The sequence below is a fragment of the Cupressus sempervirens genome, chromosome 8, assembly GCF_028749045.1.
Source record: "Cupressus sempervirens isolate cs-2001-9-10 chromosome 8, ASM2874904v1, whole genome shotgun sequence".
Lineage (NCBI taxonomy): Eukaryota > Viridiplantae > Streptophyta > Pinopsida > Cupressales > Cupressaceae > Cupressus > Cupressus sempervirens.
In genome coordinates this window covers 46,706,821-46,722,346 of record NC_143125.1, presented here as the reverse complement: position 1 = coordinate 46,722,346, position 15,526 = coordinate 46,706,821, and the positions used below count along the sequence as shown (strand labels likewise).

Genomic DNA, 15,526 nt, shown 5'->3' with positions numbered 1-15,526 from the left:
ATGCACAGCTTGCAGCAGCCGCAGCAGGCAGCGCCGCCCGGGCTCCGCCGCGGCCCGGCTGCCTCCCGACCGCCGCCCGATTGTGGACCTTCGCCGGCGGCTCATATTCGACCGCCGCCCCTGCGGCCACCTCGTCTCGGTTTTGCCACCTTCGCCCAGCTTCCTCCGCCTGAGAGCCGTGCAGTCTCCGTCAGTGCCGCGTTAGCCTTTGTAGCCACTACGGGGGTGACACGTGGCCTGGGCGCCACATGGAACCTTGCCATGTGGACCCGCCATGTCACCCCTGCCACGTCGGTTTTGCCACGTGGCACTCTTTTTTTGCTGTGACAGGCCACAGGCTGTCAATTTTATTGTCAGTTTCTGCTGACATCAGCATGACATCATCCTTGCATCATCCAAGCCCTTGGATGCACCTCTCCTATTTTGTTTTGGACCTACTTGTGGTTTTTTGGCTATAACTTGAGCATACAAAGGTCTTTTTTCAATCCGAAAGAAGCGTCGAAAAGCTGGTTCCAAAACAGAGATTTTGGTGAGGTATTTTAAGGTTTTGATGCTTTTTTATTGCTCATTTTTTCTATTGAAGTTTGAAGTCCTCTTTTTGACTCCGACATGCATATCTTTTGCATCCCATGCCTGTTTTTTGAAAAATTTATATTTTTGGAAAGCTGGTTTTCTCACCTTTTCAGAAATGTAGTCCTTTTCTTATGTTTTTGGCCTTTGCTCTTTCTATCATAGTTTTAGCATTTTTTGTTATATGGTAGATATTTTGAGTGTTTTAGGCCTGAGGATCATTTTCCTGGCATGGTTTGCTTTCTTTTTGGTTGTACTTTCTTTTGATGCAGCTCATTTTCAGTTCTGATCATTGTAGCTATCATTTTGAAGCACTTTTATGTATTGCACTGAGATAAAGTGCCACTTTTGCATTTCAGGGATCATGAACGTTGTTTTGAGTCAGTTGTGCATGCACTATTTTTATAAAGCACCATAGGGGGGATTATTTTTTGTTGTTTTAGGCATTCTCCCTTTGTCAAGTGAGTGTCCCTTCCACGACATTAGCCCCATGTAGAGTCAGATAGACCGTGTCTTTATTGGTGTCTATACCTCTTTTCCTCTCTCCTTGTTCTTGGTTCTTTTGGAGGAGACTTTGGCTCACCTTCTCAGTTGCCTGTCATCACACCCTGTCTACATTAAGTGGGGGTTATGCTGTTATTCTAATGCATCCATGGTTCAATGGTTTGATAGTGTGAACTATGTATTTAGTGGTTGATCCTATATACAAGGCGATTGCAGTGGCTGGCTACCTATGCATTTCGGTGAGATGGATCATCTACCATATAGACATGCTCTATTCATGCCTTCTTCTTCCATGGAGGTTCTTTAGATCAAAAGTTTGACAAATTTTGTGGCTTCTTCATGCTTCAGTGATGTTGCTTCTTCATGATCACTCATTGTTCCTGTTTTAGGGGACAATTTCCCTAGCTGGAGACTTCTTCAGCTCTTCACTAGGTTCTTACCTCTTTTTGGGGGAGGGTTTTTCCCACGTGGTTTTCTCTCTTTCCCCGCTTACAGAGGTTGCATTTTGATGCATTGTACTTGGGTACCTAAAATGGCCTCGTTTTCGGGACCCATTATGCATTCATCTTAGTTTTGTGAGCTTAAGGCATTTCCCTAAGTTGCACTTAAGGGGGGGTGTTAGAGTAAATAATTAATTGTTAATTATTTATTCTATTTGCTTAAGCTTACTTAAGTCATGCATTTATTTAATATTTTTTATTTAATGCATGTAGTGGTAGGTGTTGACAACACGGGAGTTTGTTCCCTTCTAGTTGTCAATCTTATCTTCTACCACCTTCTAGCTTGTTCTACAAGCTTCCATGAGCTCTTTATAAGCGGGCCCCCTCATTGTATTTTCATAAGGCATTGTGCATATTGTAAATACATTTTCTTCTTGTGTTTGCACATATTGTCTCTCATGTCCATTTAGGGTTTTTCCCTTGCTCCATGCTCTTCCTTTTCATGGCTTCTCTTTGACAGGTCTTGCATGCAGGTGATCTTGGGCATCTTCAGAGTTGGCTTTTCTCAACTCCAAAACTATGTACCACATCCATCATCAAGAAAAAGTAAACATACAACACAAATATTTTTATTACCTACAAACCTCCAATGTGAAAATAAAAATGGGGTGGGGATCACACCAAAAATCTTCAATACTATAGTAACAAAGTTAGCCTATTAGGACTATAAATAAGAACACTTTTGATGATCTACCCTATGAGGGGTCTACACTATTAGGAGCTTTACAAAGACTATTAGGTCTACCTTGATTAAATGATTTAACACTTATAATGAAGTAATGACTCTATTAAGATATTTACATAGGCTTGTTGTGACCACTTTGTCAAGAGATTTACCTTGATTAACTTTGCCAAAAATTATTCAATACTAGATCCTTTAGTGTGCACTTCTAATCTTCTATTTTATATATCTTAAATATGCTCTCCATTTCTTTACTAGGTCACTAGACTCTATTACTTTACAAATTTTACTTGTAATCTCCAAAACCTAGCTCCTTCACACAATACTTCACTTCCTTTCTCTTCTCATGCACACATTTTGTATAAAATAGGGTTTGGATCTACCCTTATAAAGATATCTACAAAATCTTCTAGAATATGATCAATGATCTAGATGTTTCCCTTTTTGCCTCTTCATCTAATTGGTTTTCCTTCCTTCACAAGGATTAGTGATTGACATCAAATGTGTAACAACCTTTGTAACAAACTCTATGATCATTAAATTTTATTTACATGTCAGCTCATAATGGTTTACCTCAAAGTTTGTACCATTTCAAAAAAAAATGCACACATTGTGTTACTTAGCACATACTGTCTATGATGCTCAATCATAATTATTCTTCCTTGTAGTACACAACCTCAACTAACTTGGCTTCGTCTATATGAATCAACATCCATATACCCTATTTACTTGGCATTTATTGAACTCAAATTTTATAGGAATACTTGGCAACCAAAGACTTTCTTGAATCCTATAGAGGTTGACATATACAAGATTACTTAAAAGTCTTTACATGGCTCGACCTATATAGAGTAACTTGATTGCAATGATGATCGGTATATGAATAAGTTCTTGACACTAATAGACAAAAAAACTAGGGAGATCAACAAAATATTGTTGAGAAGAGTGATATGAATTTGGACCAAATGATTAACCCTTCCATGTTCATTCTCAGTGATGCTAGTAGAGAGTGTGGGCTTGATGTTCTCCTCACTACTAGGAATGAGGTACTAAATTTTTATAGAGCTATTAAATGATTCTTCCATGAGCTCAAGGATTTACATATGAAGATAAGGGATTTGCAAAGTAAGGTGGATATTCTAGAGGTAGCTTTAGTTATAGGGACTTGTTAGAAGAGGCCAACATCAATGTGGGGGATAATGTTGATATGATCAAAAGTGGGAAGAACACAACTGAGTTTAAAGGGTTAGAGGAAAAGATTTTGGTTCTAGAAGGTAAGGTATCAAAAATTGATTTTTATTTGAAAAGAATTGCTAATGAAAGCCACAAATCTTAAAGGCCTCTAATGACCATATTAAGATCCTCCTTGGGAAGCTAGAGAACCCCAACACAAATAGATCTATTATTCAGATACTAAATGATAAGGAGTCCCCTATGAATACACAATATGTCTATAGAATATTAAATATAGAAATTACCATTAAAATATTCCATTTTTGCTAACAATGATAAAGAGATTAGGAAAGCTATTGAGGAGATGGAGAACTTGGAGCTTGATGTAGCTAAACTACTAAAGTGCTTAGCGAAGCTATTTCTTGTCTTGTTACTCTATGTTTAGGTTGGTGATCCTTTTCATGGGCTCTTCCCTTTTTGTTCATGTTATCTTTTGTCCTAGCTAGCTTTTATCCTCTTCCACACTTATTTTTTGTCTTCTAATATTTTGTCATTGGGCTTTAATGGTCTCTACCTTTAGTTCTATATTGTGAAGGGTCTTTAGGGTGCCTTCAAAACTTATTTTTACTTAATCAAAAGTCTATAATATGATTATATTTATTCTATACTATAGGGGGTTGTATGAAGGACTTAATGAATTTCCTCAAGCATTGAACAACACAGTCTAGAAATTCATCAAAGAATTGAAAAGAGAATGGGGTTTCCGAGAGAATAAAATAGATAAATATATGATTAGATACATTGGGTGACCAAGTAACAAACAATTATCATCCACTCAAGGAAATACCACAAATATTGGTTGATGGTCATAAAAATGATAATATTTTAGATTATACAAGGGGAATTATTCATAATTTGACACCTTAATTGAAAATTTGAATAATAAATGTTTTTATCAATATATGTAATTTATAAATTAAGTTTCCATTTATTTATATTCTTTTGTAGATATTATGTCCATGGGTTGTTCTATCCATGGGTTATCTTGGCTTAGGTTATTGTGACCTTGGGTTATTTTTTCCTTCTTGGGTTACTTTTTATAGGGATATTTTGGTTAGGTTATTATATCCTACAACCATCAAGGTAAGGTTTCTTGACCTCTTCTTTTATCTAAAAGTCTTAACATTCTCTTTTGTAGGGATCTCATGTTGAAATAAATCTTTCCTATATGCTGTAAAGTCACCATATGACCAATAAAATTGTTCTAATACTTCTTAATAAGTTTATTGATATTTTTCTCACCTTTGATAACATCTTTTTACCAATATACACCCTTTTTAGTGCATCTTGTGTTCTAAGATTAATTTCTTCTAAATCATTATCATAATTCCCTAGATTCAATTGTGTATGTGTTTTTTAGAGTCAACATTTAAGATCACTCTCCATGATCTTTAACTGTGATTCACACTCCATGATCACAATTATGATGGGTAATGGAAACTTGATATCTCTAATTCTTTTAAATCATCAAGATTTGTGGCAATGTTTACAGTCTTTGTGTTATTCTAATAGTCACAAACTCTTTCAAAATTAACTAATCCTTTGGGAACCTTATTACTTTTAAATTGAATCTATTCATTTCCAAACACAATCTGCTTTCCATCTATTATCTCAATAAAGTATTTAAATTAATCTCCCAATCATCACATTCATATTTATAATTCACTAATATTAAGATATCACTATCATCACTTAAAACTTTTTAGTTCTCAATATTGTTAGTAATAGAGGGTCTCATCTATACTTCTACTTGTAAAATCTTTGACAATGTAACATCATTTGGTTTCAAGGAAATAATGCTCAACTAAGTTAATCTCAAATGCATCAAATTTTACAATTTCATAACAAACTACATTCTTATATTATTTTAACCTTTTTTCTTACATGTATATTTAAATCTCTCTTCGGATATGACAAGTTTAGAATCTTCGTGTACCATAAGATGCTTAGTTTCTTATTTTATGCCAATCTCAACCCCAATAATAATTCCTTATGCTCTTTCATGTTATTAGTACATGTGAATTATAAGGTAAAAGAATATTTATGTCCTTATGCTCTGTCAACATCCTTGTTAAGTGAATGTTATTTCTTTTCTTCTAATAGAATATTTTCCACTCAAAATTCATTCATTTTAGTGTCTAAAAATTAAGTTGTATCTTTATCTCAATTATGTTCAATCATGTGATACACTCTTGGTTCTCTTCCTATCTTAACATGATTATCATAAATGTGGAAAGTAGCAAATGAAAAATCACACTAGAAACTACCTCCCATTGTAATACTATATCTTCTTGGTAGTAACATTCCATAATGAGGTATAATATCAACCACTAGTACACTTAGAGTTAAGTATTTCTATGGGAAAACAATAATTTTATAGGGAAATTATTTAATTATACCTATTATGGGTACTTTTGTTGAATCTAATGCACAACACCTCCCTTGAGTAGTATGAACACTTAAACCAAAGGATTCCATAGTCTTGAAAGGTATTATAATTTTAGATGACCTAAGTCTATCATACAAATTTTCACTATTTTTTCCATTAATGATTACAGTAAGAAAGAATACTCTTACTCATTAAGATACTTTCTTATTCAAATTAGGGTTATTTATTCACAGATTGTAGTGCTCAATATTTCATAGGTGAGAACTTATAGTGTTATCCATACACATTTTGAGAATTTGAGAAATAATTCTCTCTACTTCATTTTTCTTCTTATTTTCTCCTTGTCCCACCACCCTAGGAGAATCCACATCAATTTTTATAGATGAGAAACTCTTAACCCATGCTACAAAATTTTATTTATATTCATATATCTTCATCATTTCTAGTAAATGTAACTTAAGTATAGTTTGTAAAGAAAATTGAACCATATTGAAAGAGGTATGATTTAGAAAATTAAACAACATATCTAGTTTATTGTTTTTAGCCTTTTCTTTACATGTTATTTCCTCTTTAATAGGTGTAGAAAATATTCATTATTCTTCACCTTAGCCTTGGATGAAGTGGCTTCTTCAATAGGCTCAGAAAACCCAACCTTATTTTCTCAAACTTTTCCTTTCCATTTTGATCTTGATAACATCTTCATCCTTATCATTTTTTACATATTTTTCCTTTTTCTTTTATTCTCTTTTAAATATAATAGTAGGCTTACCATTTTATTCCCCTTTGTTTTATTCCTCAACTAATAATTATTCCCTTCTCATTATGAAAGACCCAATTCAAATCCAAGTCATTTTTGTGGCCAAAAACATATGGCGAGTCTGGGAAGCTATCAAAACCTATCTTTTATCCATGAGAGATAGATGTCATGATGGTCTTTCTTTTAATTAACATAATATATAGTGGTCTCCTCTTTTCATTACTAGGGAATCAAATATTCAAGGAGTTTGTGCTTTGCATTTTCACAAATGCAACATCAACACTCCTAAGGATTTATTTTTTAGAGCTACTATGAGCATATGATGATGGGATGAATTTCAAGTCTAGTTATATATTTCTTGCCTAGATAAACATACTTTTGACCTATGCTCTCTATTTTTCCTCAAAATATATTAAATAATTTGGATGTCTAGCCTATCAAGCTCTAGTCGAAGGATTAGAATTGGTATCCTTGTACTCCCTTTTCTAGTTACAAATACAAAACGTGTTGCTAGTTCTTGATTTCCTACTTGACTATGATCACTATTATCACCCAAAATTGTCACTTTCAGTGGTCTTAGAAATCCTACAGACTCAAGTTTCTCATAGTGTGGTTTGTTGTTACATAACCCAAGGTTTTTAATTTTTTTCTAGTGAATTTTTTTCCAATTCTTGCATTTTGGTTCCAAAATTTGGTATTTGGGAATGTTTGACCTGAGGTGTCCTTTATGTCTGAAGCCATATTATTTTATCAATATCTTAATAACTCAACATATTAACATTAAAGTCATGATTTTTCTAACCATTCATGGCTAGCCTTTCTCTTAGCATATGATTTTTCTAGGAGATTCTCCTAGGATTCCCATTAAATTCTTGCAAATATGATACGCTTTCAAGCTAGAAGTTTTATTTACTTTATTGAAGGATAGAAATGATGTTCTATTCACTCACATCTTTCTTAATATAAATGTTTCTTTTTACACTAAATAATGTATATATAACAATGTAATTATGCAAATCTAGGTGCAAGAAAATAAATTGGTCCTAAAGTGGCCCATTTATAGGAATTTTTGCATCATTAGGGTAATTCATCTTCTATGGTTTCTAGAGTTCTATTGACTATATTTGTTTCTGGTGGCTAGACTTTGTCATGTAGGTTTCATCACATACATAGTTCCTTTTCCCACCACTTAAAAATACCTACTCAAAGATCCCTCTCCACTCATTTGGTGAGGGGTGATTTATAGAGGATCAATTTAGATTCTTGACCCTATCGTAGGTTGGATTTTGGATGGATTACTTCTAGCCTAGCTTTATTTACACATGGTGGCTCTAGTTGTCCAAGTGCTAGTGGACTTTCCTCTTGGCCCATTCTTCCAAGTGGTTACCCTGGCTAGTTATTGACATCTCCCTCTTTAGGAAGGGGGTAGAAGAAGAAGAAAATAATAAAAGATAGTTGGTCTATTCCAAACCCAACTTTTGGGTCTACCGATGTATGGGGTAAAAGTGATAATCATAATCCTCCCCCCTCAAATGGAATTTCTTTGGCTACTTGAGGCAACTTTCTTAGGGCTTAGACCTTGTTTTTATTACTAATAGTTGTTTATGTAGTTATTGGCTTTTGATATAGAATCATTTAAACTCTCTTAGGGTGATCTTGTATGCTCCAAAAAAAATTTTAAAATATTTACATTATATTATGATTGAATATTAGTTGTTTATGTAGCTATTGGCTTTTGATATAGAATCATTTAAACTCTCTTAGGGTGATCTTGTATGCTCCAAAAAAATTTTTAAAATATTTACATTATATTATGATTGAATATAAAGAGAATTATTCATCAAAACAAAAACATCACTCCTTCCATTCTTCCTCCTTAAGAAGAAAATGGCTAGTTATTGATAAATCCCAATCCAAACTAAATTTCTTGTAAAATCAAATGTAATCATTATGATCATGATTTCCAATATAAATATTATGCTAGATCCCATCAATGTTTTTCTTAAAATATATTGTCACCTCATAAATATACTAATTCTTTGATTCCCTTTAACAAACCATGGCTTAACCAAAGATGAAAGTTAATTTGGATTTTTTTTTGGAACAAATGTGAAAATTCTATTTTTGTCCTGGACTCTATTAAAATTAATTTGGATGAAGAAGACACTCTTGATGATGATACTTTTGATACTAATGATATTTAAGCTAGTAATTATAATGACATGTATGCACTTATTTATGTTAGTCATGATTTTCTAGCTATGTCTTCACAATAGGTATCTATCACTCCCTATGAAAAAATAGTTGACTTATCTTCATAGTATGATCCTTGTTTAGAACTAGCCATTTTTCCATCTTTTGTGCCTTGATGTTTCTCCTCTTATGAGTTTATCACATTACCTTATAGAACAATATTAGGGGGGTAGATATATTCTTGATAAATCCACTTGTGTGGTGGAGTCTATGTGTTTTCCTATACTAATGTGCTTCCCTTGTGATGTGATGTGATGCATACAATCTATTTTGTTAATATTTATTTAAACAACCCTTTTTTCTCTTAAATAAAAGAGGCTAAAAAATTTATTGAATACCAAAGAGAACAGAATAACAAAAGAAACAAAGAGCACTAAAGAGCTTTATCCTAGTCCACAAGTTGAGCCAACTTCTAAGATAAATCAAGGGGGAGCATCCTATGATCAATAATGTTCTAATTTGGCACATGCTTAGAGGCCCATTTAGCCAAGAAATCATCCACACCATTCCACTCATGATAGATATGCATAAAAGACATAAAATCTACAAAATTACATAACTACATGATCTATTGAATAACTAGAGCCAAATGCCAATCCACATCCATAAGGTTCTATCTATTCAATAAATTCACAACCACTTGTGAGTTAGTCTCATAGGAAATTCCTCCCCGGTGATGTTGACAACACTATTCCACTGCAACCAAGATAGCAAGGGCTTCCATGAGGTTATTTGTATGGTAACACTTGTAGATAGAAAACAAAAATTGAACATCACTAGAGCTATCATGCCCAAATCCTCCAATACTAGTTGGTCTAGGATTTCCTCAAGAAGAGCCATTAGTGTTGATTTTAAGAACTCCAACATGGGAGGAGTTTAATGCCCCTCATGATTAACATGTTGAGAGCACTACCTAGCTCTATTCCTAGAGTGTCTATGGGGGAAAGAGGGAGTGCCACCCTAAAGAGGAAAGGAAAGGCGTGAGAAAATACCATCATCTCTAGGGTCCAAACCTCCACCAAATTCACATTTAGCCAATAATTTTTCATGAAGAAAATTAACAATTTTCCCCCATAGGTGCTTGATCCCTTGTTACACATTATGAAAGATCCTCCTATTTCTCTCAAGCCAAACATGCCATAAAATAAAAGAAGGGCCAATAGTCCAAGCAACCTAAAGAAAAGAGGTCTTGGAAGGGGGATGACTTGGATGGTCTCAAAACTTAGACAAGGAGGAGACATGCCAGGACATGCATCCCCACACACTCCACCAAAAGTGTCAAATCTATTTGACAAAGGGGCATTGGAAAAAAAGGTGAGAAACAATCTCTTCACTATTACGACATAAGACACAAATGGAAGGCCCCTAGAATCCTTTCTTGTAGAGATTCTCCCAAGTAAGATAGTTATTGTAAACTAGAGTCTAGAGGAAAAACTTACACTTAGGCCAAGAAAAGCTATTCCAAGCTTTCTTCCATCAAGAGACCACCTCACCAAATAGTTTCCTAATAGTCAATACAAGGTACCCTAAAGAAATAAAATACTTGCTAGAAGAAGCACCTCCCTAAGAGAAAACATCATGTTCCTATAGAGAGATGCACTTACTAGAAGCCAATATTTGAGAAAGCTCCAAGTAATCCCCTAGAGAGCCACTTAGCAACCAATCATAAGAATTCTTCCATCTATAACCTGTTGGAAATGAGAATAGAGTAACTGAGAGGGGGAGGGGGTGAATCAGTTATTCCAAAAACTTTCACAATCCCTAAGATGTCTGAATATCTCCTTGATCTGATTAACATGAAGTGCTAAAACTTGATAATGCAGCAAATGACAAATATTAAGAACTGATATGTTATCATGCACAAAGCAATTTAGCAATTAAAAATGCAGGAGACACCATATTTAACATGGAAACCCAATATGGGAAAAACCACCAATGTAACTAGATACTGTTTTTCACTCTTCTGAAGTGAGCCCTATTAGGAGCCAACCCTGTTAAAGGTTACAAAAACACACTGTTAGATGTGACCCTGTTAAAGGATTTAATCACCTTGTTAGGAGTGGCCTTGCTAGAGGTCTTTAGAACAATTCAACTGAACTGTCACCTTGTTAGAGGATTTATTGAATGGCTGTTAAACCAACTCTATTAAGAGATTTTGAATTCACTGTTACAGTGGTTAGAAAGCAATAATGAAGTGACCTGACATAAGGTACAACTTATATTTGCTAATTGCAGATCTCTGTTATGCTTGGCTAGATCCTCACTCGATCAAATGCAACTTTACAGCTCCTTCAGCACATCTGATCCTTCATCAGACTTTTCTCAACATTCACCTTATCATTTCATACTATAATTCACATTCATAACTTCCCTCCTTTTTTTAATCTCACACACTTAATTCATAACTAGAATGACCATATATACCTTTCAGATTATCTAAGTCGGCTCAAATCAATGACTAAACAAACAATTACAATAGTCGGCTAGAAGTAATTAATTTTCAAATCCCTATATTGGCCGACCCTGCACGGTAATCTTTGTCAAAAAATAATTCCTATTTTGACCGACTGAGCTCAGTGAATACGAAAATTTTTGTGACAATCCTTCAATCGTCGGGAGAACTCGGTAAGTACTAAGTTTCCTAAGATAACCGAGTGAGCTCGGTGGAAACTATCCTTTGGAGACTGAGTGAAGCTCGGTTAACACTGACTTCTCCATAATTCCTTTGATGACCAAGTGATCTCGGTGGAAAGTTCCCTTTGGAGATCAAGTGAAGCTCGGTTAATACTGACTTCCTCATTTCCTTCATTGACTGAGTGAGCTTGGTGATCATTGTCTCTCACCTTTCCTTTGTTTGACCAAGTTAGCTCGGTTGACACTATCTTCCACATTTCTTTTGATGATTGAGTGAGCTCAGTTGACACTGTAGATTGCATTGCAGACTATCTAAGCTTGGTGAATTTGAGACTAATGACTGATATGACATTTGTGTGACATCAAGGACAACATTATCCAACAATCTCCCTCTTTGGCATTGATGGCAACACAACATGTCATAACAGAATGAAATTTTTGAAAACAAGTCCAACAAGATAACAGACTTCTCCCTCTTTCAATAATCTCCCTCTGTTAAGGGACTACATGATAGACTTAACAAACTTTTCAAATATCACAAATTTCATAAGGATATGACAGTAAATCTCTCCCTCTTTGACAACACATGCCAAAGACAACAGAAGTTAAGTGAATTGTAATGTACCTTTAGTACTGATTCATATGCAATGATTTTTTATTAAACTGAATCAACAGATAGATCTTCAATATTTCATGCGTTGATGCATCACTAGAACTCATTTTTAGTGAACTTCAGATAGGGGAATGACCCCTAACTTACCTCTGAGATACAAAAATGCATCCTTAGGTAAAGGCTTTGTGAATATGTCAGCAATTTTTTCCTTTGTATGGACATATTCCAATCTGATCTCCTTGTCTTGCACCAATTCTCTGACAAAATGATATTTTATTGCAATATGCTTGGTCTTTGAATGCATCACTGGATTCTTAGATATGTTGATTGCACCAGTATTGTCACAGAACATGACAACCGGTTCTTTGATGTCCATCTTCATTCCTTGCAATAACTGCTTAAACCAAACAATATTTGAATAGTTTACCAGCTGCAGCAACATACGCTGCCTCTGTTGTAGATTGGGATGTACAATTCTGCTTTTTGCTTGTCCAAAAAACCAATCTTTTTCCAAGAAAGAATGCTCCTCCACTTGTGTTTTTCTTTCATCAAGGTTTCCTACCCAATCAGCATCAGTAAACACTTTCAAATCTAAATTACATCCAAATTTGTACCATAAACCATAATCTTTAGTTCCTTTCAAATATCTCATTATTCTTTTGATTGCCATCAGATGAGTTTCTCTTGGTTTTGTTGAAAATCTTGCAACAATACCAACTGCAAGGGCAATATCTGGCCTGGTATGAACTACATATTGCAATTTTCCAATCATAGATCTATACAATGTTTGATCTACCTCTTTGGATTCATCATCTTTGGTAAGTTTCAATCCAATACCCATAGGAGTTCCAACAGGTTCACAATCCTCCATACCAAACTTTTTCAATATCTCTTTGATTTATTTTGATTGAGTGATATAGATGCCATTCTTATTTTGTTGAATTTGGAGACCAACAAAATTTTTTATTTCACCAAACATAGACATTTCAAATTCCTTGTTCATTTGTTCTGAAAATTCTTTGCAAAGATCATCATGCCCTGTGAAGATAGTATCATCTACAAATATTTCTGCCAGGACAATCTTATTATCTGGTCCTTCCTTTATATACAAGCTATTGTTATCATTAGTTCTTTGAAAACCAATCTGAATAAGATAGTTATGCAATCTTTCATACCATGCTCTAGGGGCTTGTTTTAGACCATACAGTGCCTTGTGTAATTTGCAGACCATGTTCTTTTTATCTGGATCAACAAAACCTTCAGGTTGTTCAATGTAAATCTCTTCATCCAGTATTCCATTGAGGAATGCTGACTTGACATCCATCTGATAAAATTTGAATCCTTTGTGAGCAGCATATGCAAGTAAGGTTTTGACTCCTTCCAATCTTGCAACATTTCTCCATAATCTATACCTTCTTCTTGAGAGTATCCTTTGCATAGTAATCTGGCTTTGTTTCTGGATACTTTACCATCTTCAGTCAACTTGTTTCTAAATACCCACTTGGTTCCAATTACATTCTTATTTTTAGGTCTGGATACTAGAGTCCATGTCTTGTTTTTCTCTATCTGTTCTATTTCCTCATTCATTTCCTCAATCCAACTATCATTTTTCAATGCATCTTGAATTCTTCTAGGTTCAAAATCAGCAAGTAAACAAGTATTTTTCACCTTGCTTCTTGTCAAGGTTCCTTCAGACTTGTCTCTAATGATCTGATCTGGTACATGATGTCTTCTGACATATTTAGCTAATACAAGTTCTTTACCTCTTGAATGAGTTTCATTTCTATCTCCTTGTGCTTCAATTTCATGTTCAGGCTATTCTGGCTCGGTAAGAATTGGCTTGAGTACTTTAGACTTGGTAGATACTTGCTTGGTAATGTTTGAATGTTGTTGTGGCTCGGTTTGAACTTTTTGTAACTCGGTTACTGATGACTCGAGAGTTGAGGATTCTTGAGTGAACGGTATGCTTGGTATAGTATCAGGTTCAATGTAAACAAATCTTTTGTAATCTTCAGGTACCTTTTTGCTTTCTTCCTCAGATTTGTCTGCAAACTCATCAAATTTCACATGTGCACTTTCTATGACTTTGTGAGTGGATAGATTTAAACATCTATATGCTTTTCTTTTGCAAGAATATCCTAAAAATATTCCTTCATCACCTTTTACATCAAATTTTACTTTTCTAGATTCTTTCAAAATATAACATTTGTTTCCAAATACTTTCAGATAACTTACATTGGGTTTGTAGCCATACCATAATTCATAGGGAGTTTTGAATGAGTCCTTTTTCAACTGTACTCGGTTTAAGGTATGAACTATAGTGTTGATGGCTTCCTTCCAGTATTTGATAGCAATGTTCTTTTCTATCATCAGGTTTCTTGCACAATTCATGATGGATCTATTTCTTCTTTCAGCTATTCCATTTTGTTCAGGAGTTCCTGGTGCTGAAACCTATCTTTTAATACCTTTTTCAATGCAGAAGTTGTTGAATTCATGTGAGATGAATTCACCACCTCTATCTAACCTTAAAAATTTTAGTCTTTTTCCCGTTTCTTTTTCAACTCTTGCTAAATACCATTTGAATTTCTCAAATGCTTCTGATTTGTTCCTTAGATACATGACAGTCATCATTCTTGAGTAGTCATCAACAAAAAGAATGAAAATTTTTTCTCCAGTATAGCTTTCTATTCCAATGGGTCCACATAAATCAATATGCACAATTTCTAATATATCTTTAGACTGATAGTTCTTACTTTTAAAACTAGTCTTTCCCATTTTACCAATCTGACAATTCTTGCATAGACCAACCTCAGGTTTCTTAATGTTAGGAATGCCTCTCACTTTCTTGAATTTGCTTATTTTTACCAGATTATCAAAATTGACATTACACAACCTTTTATGCCATAACCAACTTTCTTCAATTTGAGCAATAAAACATGAGCATTCACCAAGTTCTAGATAAAACAAGTTACCTTTAGTTTGGGTGCCAGATCCTATCAGCTTTCCTTGCTCATTCAACAGTCTTTCCTTTCCATGCATGAATTCCACCTTGAATCCAGTATTGAGTAACTGTGCCACACTTAGAAAATTATGTTTAAGACCTTCAACCCAATAGGCATTATTACATACAATTTCTTTGGTTAGACAGATTCTTCCTCTTCCTTTTATGAAACAAGGTTCATTATTACCAAACCTTACACTACCACCATCATAGTCTTCAAACTAATCAAACTTAGTTTTATCACCAGTCATATGATGTGAGAAACCACTATCTATAATCCATGTATCATTCTTACTTATATGAGAAACAAGTGCCATTTTATCTTCCTCATCACTATCAGAATCATCTTTAACGGCAATATAAACAATTTCATCCTCGCTATTATTAGAA

The 15,526-nt window shown here is 34.4% G+C and overlaps 1 pseudogene; it reads left to right on the top strand.

Moving 5' to 3' along the window:
• The window catches only part of LOC149541535 (sesquiterpene synthase Cad-like), a 129,235-nt pseudogene continuing 113,709 nt past the window's right edge, over positions 1-15,526 (top strand).